The sequence below is a fragment of the Phascolarctos cinereus genome, unplaced genomic scaffold, assembly GCF_003287225.1.
Source record: "Phascolarctos cinereus isolate Bilbo 61053 unplaced genomic scaffold, phaCin_HiC Scaffold_5;HRSCAF=322, whole genome shotgun sequence".
NCBI classification, from domain to species: Eukaryota; Metazoa; Chordata; class Mammalia; order Diprotodontia; family Phascolarctidae; genus Phascolarctos; species Phascolarctos cinereus.
Genome location: NW_027555958.1, coordinates 441649725 through 441662150, shown reverse-complemented (window position 1 = coordinate 441662150; position 12426 = coordinate 441649725). Strand labels below are relative to the sequence as shown.

General features: G+C 42.7%; 1 protein-coding gene across 6 annotated transcripts in view; it reads right to left on the bottom strand.

Moving 5' to 3' along the window:
* Positions 1 to 12426, bottom strand: part of LRRC8D (leucine rich repeat containing 8 VRAC subunit D) — a 145906-nt gene that overhangs the window by 25013 nt on the left and 108467 nt on the right. The window contains exon 1 of one of the 6 annotated variants that reach the window (XM_020988782.2): positions 1876 to 1936. The exons of the other annotated variants lie outside the window; for them this stretch is intronic. The gene's annotated coding sequence lies outside the window, so the exon portion shown is untranslated. Of the gene's footprint in view, positions 1 to 1875; positions 1937 to 12426 lie in introns of those variants that run through there. 6 annotated transcript variants of the gene reach the window in all.

Sequence of the window (12426 nt, the reverse complement as noted above, 5' to 3'; positions counted from 1 at the left end):
TTCTAGGGCAATGAAAGGAAAGGGGAACAGAAAGGTCCCAGGCTGTGGGTGTGCTCTGGACCTTCCCAGCCCTCAGTGGGTGTTTCTGCATCACTGTCATTCTAAATGGGCAAGGGAGGCTTTGCAGAAAATGCCTGGGGAGGAGTAAAAACTACAAAGAAGGAATTTTCCAAATGCAGTAACCAATTTAACAGCAATGCCACACTGAATTTATATTACATTTTATAGTTGTCAGAGACTGCCGTGCCTGGTATCCTACAAGCTTCCTTTGGTGCAAAGTAGGGCAGGCACAATCACCTCCATTTTACAGATGAGGAAAGTAAGGCACAGAGAGGTCAGACATTTTGCTGAACCTCACATAGGTAGGAAAAAAGTGCCTTAACCAGATTTAAACCCAGGGCTTCCGGGCTCTTCTTTCTACTCTCTAACAAGACCATTTTCCCAAAGTAGAACAGGTTCCAAGGAAAGAAGAAAAAATTTTAAATGCTGAGAGGTCCAGGCAGTTCTGTAACAACTCTAGATCACTGAATGGATTCTCCTCTGCCCAATTCATGTGTGTCAAGCTCAAAATGCAAGTGAGTAAAACTGCATGTCTTGATATGTTAGGTGTGACTCTCATATAAGTGATAGATCAAGGCTGGTATACACTTTCTCCTCCCCTTTACCTTATCTGCCCCCTGGCCCCCATTAGCACACTCTTCTGCTTAAAATTACTCTGTATATATTGCAGAATGGAAGCTCACTGCGGGCAGAGACTATGTATGCAGTTTTGGTCTTGGTGGTACGTTCAGTATCTAGTGCACAGGAAGCATTTAGTAAGCGCCTGTTGAATTAAAATTTACTTCAATACTTGAACTTCACAATATAGGCTCTTGTTCCTAAAGAACTGAGTGCGACCTCTCCATCCTGTGCAATAGTCTAATCTACTTCACCTGTGTCATAACCAACTCAAATACTGGCCAGTTAATCAGAGTGATATGTGCCGAATATCTATTCCTGGAGTCAGCCCTGTGCACAGGAAAGAACATTGGTTTTGGAGCCAGAGAAAGCAGGTTCAAACCCTGGCTGTGCTACTTGTTTGTTGTATGACCTTCAACAAGTCCCTTGACCTAGTTTCCTCATCTGTAAAATGAGTAAGGTGAGCTCTGAGGTATCTTCCAATTCTAGGTCTATGACCCACTGTAAAGGAAACATTATTTGCCATTAGGAGTATTTACAATATATGTAGAAGACAGTACTCTAAGGACGTTGGACAAGTCCCTTAGCTTCTTTTACCTCAGTTTCTTCCTCTGTAAAGTGAGAATGACCTCCAAAATCCCTTATACTTAAAAAAATTATATACTTTAATGCTATATTTCTAGATGGTTTTCATTCAAAGGAAAGAGAATGTATACAGTTATCTGAACAGATTATCACTTCCCCACCTCCATTTTCTTTCTTCCTTTCTTTTTTAGGCAATCGGGGTTAAGTGACTTGCCCAGGGTCACACAGGTAGTAAGTGTCAAGTGTTTAGTCTGAGGCCTGATTTGAAATCAGATCCTCCTGACTTCAGGGCTGGTGCTCTTATCCACTGTGCCACCTAGCTGCCCCCTCCTAATCCCATTTTCCAAACTTTGCTTACGTTCCTTAGGAAAGTTACACAATTGTAGTCCTAAGCAGATGTTTTCTCTTAGGTTGTGAAATGGACTTCATGAATTTAAATAAAGCATTAGGACACATTACTTTTATTTTGGAGTGCCTGGCTAGACAGCTAAGCCTACTGAATCAGGTCCTATCAACTGACAGGATGAATATTTTCCTTAAACTTAAGAAAGTTTAAAAAAATTATGATGGTTAAGGTAATTGGCTTTTTAAATGACCCAGCCATTTACTTACCAATGAGATGATCAGAAGCAGAACAGAAACTGGACCTGTAGCAGCCAGGCACAGAATGAAAGATACCCCCACCCCCACCCCCCGGATCTAAACTACAAACTTCCTCTGAATCTGAGACTGTCATCAATCTCACATAATGTTTCCTGCCCAATAAGATTCTCCTTAATCGCTTTTTGTTGTTGCTGAAAAGCCTTGAATTAGCACTGCCTCTTGAGACCCACACATAGAAAAGCACCATGGGAATTTCTAGGAGACACACACGGGGACACACACACACACACACACACACACACACACTCTCAAAGCCCAAGTGTACACAGAGCTTTTAAGGAAACACTGACAGGGACAGGTTGGGGGTATTTTCCACTGGTTTAAAAATAAAACATTCTACTCATAAAAAATAAATCTAAGAATCATAGGAACAGGAAGCAACAGCTGGATTTACCATCCTTTATTTCCTCTGAGAGGACTTTATGAAAAATTCACAGGCAAGAACAGAGAGAGATGAGTAAGGCTTTCCCCCATGTTATTTCTCCAGCCTCACTCACATATTCTTTCCCTCTTTCTTCTTTCCTCCCTCCATCCTTTTCCCTCTTTCCCTCTTCTCTCATACCCCTTTCTCTATCTCTCTGTTTGCCATCTCTCTCTCTTATCTTTCCCCTCTCTCCCCTCTTTTTTCTCTCTGTGGCTGCTTTAATTGGGTTTGCTGCTACTTGTTGCCAAGCAAAGGACAGCCAGCAATTGAAATAATAATGAAAACTTGATTTACTTTGTGAAGCTTCCTGTGATTGAATCTTGTTTTTGGATACTCATGGAGTTTGAAAAATGATGACTAGGATTTAAAAGCAAACCAAAGCCAAAGGCGACCTGGTACAGTGAGTTAAGGAATGTTTTCTTAAGTTGCCATATTTCTGTGATTGCCTGTTGACAAGTAGAAGAGCCCTGGACTCGTGGTTGGCACTAAGATTCTAATCTCAACTTTGCCACTAAGTAGGAGATCGAGGTGGTACAGTGGATAGAGCACCAGGCCTAGAGTCAGGAAGATCTGAGCTCAAATCTGGTCTTGGATACTTCCTAGCTATGTGACCCTGGGCAAGTCACTTCACCCTGTCTGCCTCAGTTTCCTCATCTGTAAAATGAGCTGGAGAAGGAAATGACAAACCAGTCCAGTATCTTTGCCAAGAAAACCCCAAACGGAGTCAAGAACAGGACGTGACTGAAATGATTAAACAACAGCCAGCTGGGTGGCACAGGGGATGCCTCTTAACTACTTTGGCTCTTAGTTTCCCATCTGTAAAAACAAGAGGGCTCAATTACCTGATCTTTAATGTTTCTTCCAGGCCTCAAACTTTGTAAAAATAAGAGGGCTCGATTACCTGATCTTTAATGTTTCTTCCAGGCCTCAAACTTTATGATTCTGAGCAAGTCTTGTAGCTAGAACAAGGGGTTCTTAAGCTGGGTTCTCAGAAAAAATTTTTTTGATAACTGTATTTCAATATAATTGATTGTATTATATTATTTAGTTATACTATATTACATGCTATATAACATTATATTTAAATATATTCATATTATATTTAAAATTGTATAATATATTTAATTTATATCTATAATTATTTAATTTTAAATATTTATTATATTTATTTAAAATATATTTATATTTAAATATTATGATATCCAAACATAATTAAATGTAAGTCTCTATTGATTATAATATAAATGATTCCTCTGTAATCTATGTATTTTATTTCGTGCATTTAAAATTTTTCTATGAAGGTGTCCACTGGTTTAGCCAGACAGCCAAACTGGGACATAAAAAAGGGGTCTGCTCTAACCCTTTCATGTTACAGATTGGGAAACTGAGGTGAAGCCCATGCTCAGATAGGCAGAGTTAAGATTGGAATTCAGGCCCTGGGACTCCAAATCAGAAACCCTACCATGTCGCTCTCTGAGAAAAGACATTTGTGATTGCTCATCACAATTGTAAATATTTCCCCTTATGGCTAACATGCTACACAGGCTTGGGAGCAGCACCAAAGAATTGATTTTATTTTTATTTCTTCTAAATTTGAAGAAAAAATGCATCAGCAGTGGGAGTGATCCAAATGGTTAAACACAGATGTTTTGCTTCAGAAACAGATTTAAGCAGAGTCTCAGCAGGCTAGATAAGGGGCACATCATTTCAAAATCTTCTATTCAATGGCATATTTTCTAGGGACACGATTATTTCTATTTTTATTCTGCAAAATGAGGGATTTTGTTCTGAAAATACGTAGTCTTTATGCAATTCTGTAAATATAATTTTGAAAAGCATCTACAGTCAGGATTTCATGTCTTCCTATTCCTCTGACCTTTATTCTCCTGGCAAGAGCAGGGTCGATAGTGGTGTTTTTGAAGTTACAAACTGCAACAATTTCATGTAACATTAAAGATTTAACTTCAGGCCAACAACCCGGGAAATGCAAGCACGTCAACTTACGCACGAGAGATCTCCTCCATTCTCTTATTGCTCACAGACAAGAGTTTTAGATAATTAATTGGGCCGTTAACCACATGCTACCTCGTGTCGTGTTTCAGCCCAGTAAGTTTAATGGGAAAGGGAACACACTTGTGTCAAATTCGACTTCTGCGTCTCCAGTGAGGTGCCTTACCTTGTGGCATCAGCATGTACCACACAGATTTTCCTTTCGATATGGCCGATGTTGAACACCATCCATCCACTGGCTTGGAACCAACGCCATTACTTTCAGCCCCTTCGGGCTTAAGGGTTTTACCCTTGCCAGTAATGTCAGGAGTCAGGAAGCATGGAGTTGTGGAAATTTCAGACTCTTGAGGTGACAGACCTGGATTAAAACCCCATCCCTTGTGGCTGTTTAAATGCCTATGTTAACTTTGGGCAGCTGGGTGGCACAGCAGCTAGAGCACTGGGCTTGGCATCAGGAGGACTCATCTCCATGAGTTCCAACCTGGCCTCAGAGACTTATTAGCTGGGTGATCCTGGGCAAGTCACTTTACCCTGTTTGCCTCAGTTTCCTCATCTATAAAATGAGCTGGAGAAGGAAACGGCAAGCCACTCCAGTATCTTTGCCAAGAAAACCCCAAACGGGGTCATGGAGATGACAACAACAACAACATAACTTTGGGCAAGACGCTTAGGATCTCAATTTCCTTAACGGTAAAACTAGGAGGCTGGATTTTATGGTGGAGGGGCAGGTTCTGGCTGTGGATCTATGACCCTGGGGTTCTAAGTCTTTGAAATTAATTTGCCATAACCTGTGGCTACAGAAAAAACACAACTCAAATCCCAACCAAAAAAAGCCCCAACAACAGTAATGGGGTTGGGGGGTAGAACCCGGCCCCCTAATACCCACGCTACTCTAGGTAATATAGAAATACCTATCCCAAAATATGAGCAACTCAGCCTCCTCAGGCCATCTGTCTAGATTGTGAGGCAGCTAGAACTAGCTAGGATGGCACAGTAGATAAATGGCTATGCTTGAGTCGCATAGACCTTAGTCCTGACCTTAGACATGTACTAGCTGTATGATCCTGGCCAAGTCACGCAAGCTTTGTCCCCTCATCTATAAAATGGAAATGATAGCAGTATCTACCCTCCCAGGTTGTTAAGAGAATAAAATAAAATAATTTTAAAGTGCTTTGCAAATCTTATTTTTTTCTATAGTCTCTAATCATTTGTGTAAAAAGTGTTTATCAAGTGAGGAAAAAAAAAGGCTTATCAAGAATTAATAACAGTATCCTATACATCACAGGCCCTCAATACATGATGATAATGACATTAGCAAATTGCTATATTAAACTATAGAAACTTTTAACTACACCACCAGGATAAAAACCAAATTTCTATAGGAATTTTACAGAAATAGGATTCACAGATTTCAACAATCTAGTAGAACTGGAAATTTCCAGGACTCTGGGACGCTTAAAGGATCAAGCTAATTTGTCTTTTCATCAGAGTTCATGGTCAGGAAATTTCAAAATACAAACTCGAAAAAATCCAATAGGGTAGTGGTGTTACCACACTTTCCTGGAAAAACGCTCCTATATATAACAAGGCCTATCATCCACTCCTTTCCCCCCCACCCCCACCCCTCTCCTCCAGCTAGCCAGACTCTGGCCCCTTCCCTGCTCCATGGCGGCGAGATTGTCACACTCCGGCAAACTTTATGCAATAGTTCAAAATGCTAAAATTATTTGTGGGCCATGAGTGACTCTGGTTAACAAATTATTAAGCAACCTGTCTTTGCAGTAAGGCAGAGCTGGAATACTGTCCGTTATCAGCAGGGCTGTTGGAAGGCCAAGTTACCAGCGCTGCTAGCAAGGAATCGAAATCACCGAAGGTTAGTGCTGGATGGAGCATTAGCCAGAAAGGGGGTCCCGGCGCTTACACATGCACTAAGACTTTTGGGACGCCCATATAAAGAAGTGGTTTGGGGCAGTGAGGTGGTGCAGTGAATAGCACACCAACCCTGAAGTCAGGAGGACCTGAGTTCAAATCTGGCCTCAGACCAAACACTTGACACTTACTAGCTGCGTGACCCTGGGCGAGTCACTTAACCCCAACTGCCTATAAATAAATAAAACAAACAAGCAAACAAATAAATAAATAAATGAAAATTATAAAGAAGTGGCTTCAAAGCCAAGGAAAATGAAGGTCCTTATGGCTAATACTACTCTACTCAAAGCAGACCCCTGATTCCCAAGGTGCCTCACTTCATGGTGAGAACAGTGTATCAGGAGTCAGAAGACTTGGATTTGAATTCTAGCTAGAACTAGCTGTGTGACCCCTCTACCCAAATCATTTAGGCTCTCTAGGCTTGACCTTCTTTATCTGGACAATGAGAGTATGGCCTTCAGTTAAGCTCTAAGGTCACCTAGGTGGTGCAATGGACAGAGTGTTGGGCCTGGAGTCAGGAAGACTCGAGTTCAAATCCAGCCTCAGACACTGGCTGTTGTGACTGTGGGCAAGTCACTTTACCTCTGTTTGCCTCAGTTTCCTCATCTGTAAAACAAAGATGATAATAATAGTATTTACCTCCTATGGCTGTTGTGAGGATCAAATAAGATAATACCTATAAAGTATTTAGCACAGTGCCTGGCACAAAGCAGGTGCTACATAAATGTTAGCTATTGTTACTATTAGCCTCAGTTTCCCCCTCCACAAAATGGGGATAATAATAGCACCTATCTCCCAGGGTTGTTATGGGAATCAAATGAGATAATAATTGTAAAGCACTTGGCATACAAAGTGTTATATAAATGTCAGCTATTGTTGTTGTTAGCCTCAGTTTCTCCTTCCACAAAATGAGGTTAATAATAGTACCCATCTCCCAGGGATGTTTACAAGGATCAAGTGGGATAATAATTATAAGGTGTTCAGCATACACTAAGTGCTATATAAATGTCAGCTGTTATTGTTACTGTTATTTTTATAATTAGTAGCCTCAGTTTCCCTTTCCACAAAATGGGGATAACAACAGCATCTATCCTAAAGTGGTTTATAAGGATCGAGTGAGATAATAATTGCAAAGCGCTTAGCACAGTGCCTGGTATGTAGTAAGGGCTGTGTGAGTCTTCTTTATTTATTTGTTAATTCTCATTCTTATTGTTATGGGGTGACTTTTTGATTTATAGGATCACAGATTCAAAGTTGGATGGGATGTTAGGCGTCATCTAGTTCAATCCCCTCATTTTTTGGCAGAGAGGTAAACGAGTCCCAGAGAAGTGAAGAGACTTGCTCAGAGTCATGCAGGCAGTAAATGGAGTAGGCAAGTATTTACTACTGGCTCCAGGGCCCCAGATTTCAAGAGGGTGGCGCTCTGCCTCCAAATCAGGTTCCCTTCATCTAAAGACATCAGGCATTGGCAGGCAACCGTACTCAGAGACTGGGGTGGGTAAGTGGATGGCACAAAGCCTATTACAATAAGTACACTGTTCTTGCTCTTAAATAAACTTGAACCTAAGTGGAGAGACAGTGCTTAGTAGAACAAGGGACGTTACAATAAAAGCTAGATCATGCCACGTTCCAAAGAAAGGTTCCGACAAGAAGTACAGCTGAGTGCAGAAGCAGTCTCTGAGTCCTCTTCCACTAAAATCCCCTGTGATGCAAAATTCTAAGCCTTAACCTGACTTGCCTTTTCTATCTTTCTACGTATTTCAGAGAGCAATGGAAAGAATACTGGATTTCTACCCAAAGGACCTGGGTTTGAATCCTGACTCTGATAGCTACTGTCTGGACAACTTTGTGAGGCAACAAGCACTTATTACATGCTTTTTATGTGTCGGGCACTTGTAAGTTGTCACTCTTCCAACACTTGGTTTCCTCATTTATAAATTGAGGGATCTGGTGGACTGTAAGGTCCCTTCCAGCCGTCAATCCCATCATCCCATGATCCTTGTTTCTGATGATCCAGCTGTTCAGTAAGAAAAGGAAATATTCTTCTCAGTGGACCGAACTGACATCGTGAGCAGAGGAAATGCTAACAAGCCACAAGTGGCCAGTGCAGAAAAGCAAGAAGGTGGACTACTTGAGAGCAGGGAGAGGGAAGAAAAAAGCCCAGGAACTGAGACACTGCAAGACTGCAAGACAGGGTGGGGTAAGTCAGTGGCAAGGTTATGCCAGGCCAGGGGAGGGGAAATCAAAGGAGTACAGATACATGGGTTTGGGCCTGAATATGTTTAGCTTTTGGGTTCCAAACCTGCCTGAGTCTCATGTGGGACTTGCTTGCTTTCTGCTATTTATGTTTCTTGTTCATTCACATCTCTAGCATTCAGGGACAAAATGAAGGGAGGCACCAATGGAGAATGGCCCTGGGGAATGATGGGAAGTCGAATCCCATCACAAGGACACAAGGGCTTTCAGCCCTTTCTTTGTACATAAATTAATTAATAAATACAAAAACAATGGAACTAAGTGGACTTTCCTACCTCTTTCTTCTTGGTTTTGAAAGGAATCCGAATCAGTGTCTTTAGTTTTTATACCCCAGCAATTTCTAGATAACTCTTTCCCTCTTCTGTATGGAGCCCTCCTATGTAACAGGGAAAAACAGGGAAGCACAAACATTCCATTTCCGCTCTCTTTGCTTTTGCACGAGCTGTGCCTCATGCCTGGAGCACCCTCCTCCATACTTCTCCCTCCTAGAATCCTTAGCTTCCTTCAAGGCTCATTTCAGGCACCATTTCCTACGGTACCCAGTCCTTTCTTGACTCTATGATACATCCCTAATTGCTAGTGCCTTATCCTCCAGTCTGGAGCCAGGAAGACGAGTTTGAATCTGGCCTCAGATGCTTACTAGCTGTGTGGCTCTGGGCAAGTTATTTTACCGCTGCTTGCCTGGGTAAAAATGGGGATAACAGCACGTCTCTCCTAAGGTCGTTTAGAGGGTCAGATGAGATAATAATTGTAAGGTGCTCAGCACAGTGCTAGCACACAGTAGGCACTATAGAAACATTAGTTGTTATTGTTTTTTACTTTGTATATTTTAATATTAATATATGTATATATGTGTTATTTTGAAACGATAGCATTTATGTTCCTTGATGGCAGGGACTGGCTTATTTTCTGGCGCCTGGGGCAAAGGAAGCATTTCTAAATCCTTGTGGAATGAATGAGCAAAGGCATGGATGAGGTGGGGAACCTTCGGCCTCGAGGCAACTTGTTCTGTGACGTTTGGACTCAAAGGGCCGCACTCAAGGACCTAGAAGACCACATGTGGCCTTGAGGCTGCAGGTTCCCTTCCTCTGAATGGATGAATGACCAGGGTGGAGACTGGATCTTCCAAAGTATGTAACACTCCTCCCCCATCAGCTCCCGTCTCTTGTCTGAGAGAAGAGAGCGATGTTTCTGTCTTCTAAGACCAGTATTTTTACATTGTTTCCTCGACCTGTCATTGTCTCTGCTACACCAACCTTCCTATCAACAGCTGGGGGTTAGAATAACTATCAGAAACAAAATAAATGGCAACGCAGTTTGTTAAGTGCCAGGGGCCAAGTGGGTGGAGATACATAGAAAAAAGCCAGCCAGTTCCTGCTCACAAGGAGCTTCCGTTCTAATATTTGGGGGAAGGCTGCCCATACATAGAGTGATGGCCTGGGAAGATGATAGCCTGGCGTGGGAATTTGCAGGGATAGTGAATTAAGCCACAGGACAATCAGGGATGCATGCCTTTTCCAGAAGCAATAATAACGTTCCTTTTATTACCGTGGGTGGATGGGCATTCGGTTTCTCTGTGCTGTGGACTGGTAGAAAGATAGAGGTGAAGAACATCTATGTGACTGGGGCCAGCTAGATACAATGAGCTCTCACCAATTGGGACAGTAGAGCCTGAGCAGCCAGGCCCTCACAGAGAGGTTAGGGGGCTTAAGCTCATACCCTTACCTTTTCTTCAGTGTTTCTCCAGGGTCTGGCACAAATGTGTACAAACTACTTTGTCTCTCTCCTCACCCTCTCTGAGTCCTGCCCCACCAAATGCCACCTGAATGTGGTATGAGCAGCAACTAAGCTTTGCTGAAGAAAGGAGGTTGACCAACAATGCCCCCACTCCCACCTAAAAAAAAAAAGTTTGGCCAAGAACACTAGAGAAAAGGTCAGGGAAGCAGGGAATAGGCTTTTAGGAAACTGAGTGTGGGTCTGTTCATTAGTGAGGGGGCTGGAACAGGGGAGAAAGGAAAAGAAAAAGAGGACAAGAATTCTGTGTCTATCTATAAGAGGATACTTTCAGGGGACAGCCACAATTCTATTTCCCAGATAACCAAACTGAAAAATTCCGTTCCGAGATGAAAACAGTCCCACCTTTTGACTGTTCTCATAGGTCTGCTAGGACATTGTGACTTATGTTTGAGCTGGCACTCTGCCCTGCAAGCATTCAGGGCTGAGTTTTCACCTGTTGGTTGAGTCTAAACTGCACATGCTGTAATGATAATGAACAGGCTTTGCCCTGAGAAGAGTTCAGAAAATGTACTTCCCAAGCTCCTTCATTACAGGGTGAGGGACTACGGATGTGGAATACTGCACATACTAGGTCAGACAGGGCTACGGTGGTGACTAATTTTGCTGATATGCTTTTCTCCCCTCTTTATTATTTTAAAATCTCTGTAATAAAGGAGAGCACGTATGGAAGGAGAAGGATATATTTGGAAAGGAAGGTATAAAAAACAAAAGTTACTGACGGAAAAAAAATGGTTACAAAACCCTTGGAAGGCAGAACCACCTGCTACTTTAAAGAGCTCTCTCCTCTCCGCTCTGCCCTTGGTTTTACAGAAAGGATCCCATTATTAGTTAGAGGTATAGGTGAGGAAGGTCCAGCGTGCAGAGGTAGTATTGTGGGTGGGGGATCAGAAGGGGCTGAAGACAAAGCAAGACTGCCAGGAGAAACAAAGCATGTCTCCAAAGCAACCCTGGGTGCCCCATAAATACATGCAAGAATATGGTGAAGAGGAATCTTCAAAGAAAATCTGGCCTTTCCTTGTGCGGTTGTGGGTGGAGATAATCTAACCACATCCTATTCCACCAAATTCTTAAGAAGGCACTCTAAAAGAGTAAGAGATTTCAGGGCTGCCTAATCCAATTTCGTTACTCAGAGGGAAGCCTTGTATCGTACTTAAAGGAAAATGGGAAGGGCGGAGGAGGGGGGGGAGCTCTTTGTTGACTACACATAGGCTAAATAGGGTTCTCATTAGTCAGGAGAACCATGGGGAAACTGGTCTCCCAAAGGTTATGAGTCAAACGGTCGACTGTAAATGTTTGCTAACTTGAACCTACCAAGGGCAGCCTCCTCCTCGGCTCTCTCTGTCGTCATACGGGCTGTGAAGGAGGCTGATGGTTACAGCACCAGCCTCTTCTGCTTCAGTATGAAGAGACCTACCCTGTTGCCAAAGCACAGTATTTGGAAAAGCTATTGAACTTCCCTTTTTTTCACCCTTGGGAAACAGTGGACAAAAGTTTTCAATAAAACATCTCTCCATAGGAGCTCCAACCCTATTCCGCCTCACCATCACTTCCAGAGATGAGTGGACAGCGACCTGTGGGCAGCACGGTTAGGATCAGGGCACACGCATCCCAGGGCAGCTAGAATGACTCCGCTGAACACCTGGAGGATGAGGCAGTGCCTTGTGTCATTAGGGGCCACTGGCAAAGCAGGTGTGGAAGAGTATCTGGCCTCTTCCCATGCAGGAGAAAGCTGTTGTTTGCACACTTTAAAAGGGGAAATAGAAAGCAGGAGTTGCTGAACCTGACTGAGGGTTAGCAGGGATCTCAGAGGCCATTTAATTTAGCCCTTACCTAAAAGAGGATCCCCTCGACAACCCATCTGACAGGTGGTCATTTAGCCTTTGATTGAGACCTCCAATGAAAGGGAAATCACTGCCTTCCAAGGCCAGCCATTCCATTTCTGGAGGATGCTCACTCACTGATAACATTTTTCCTTACATCAAGCCTAAACATGTCTCTTTTCAGATTTCACACCCTGTTCCCAGTTCGGCTCTGTAGAAGATTAGTCATTTATCTCTGGCCTTCTCTTCCCCCTAAAACACTCC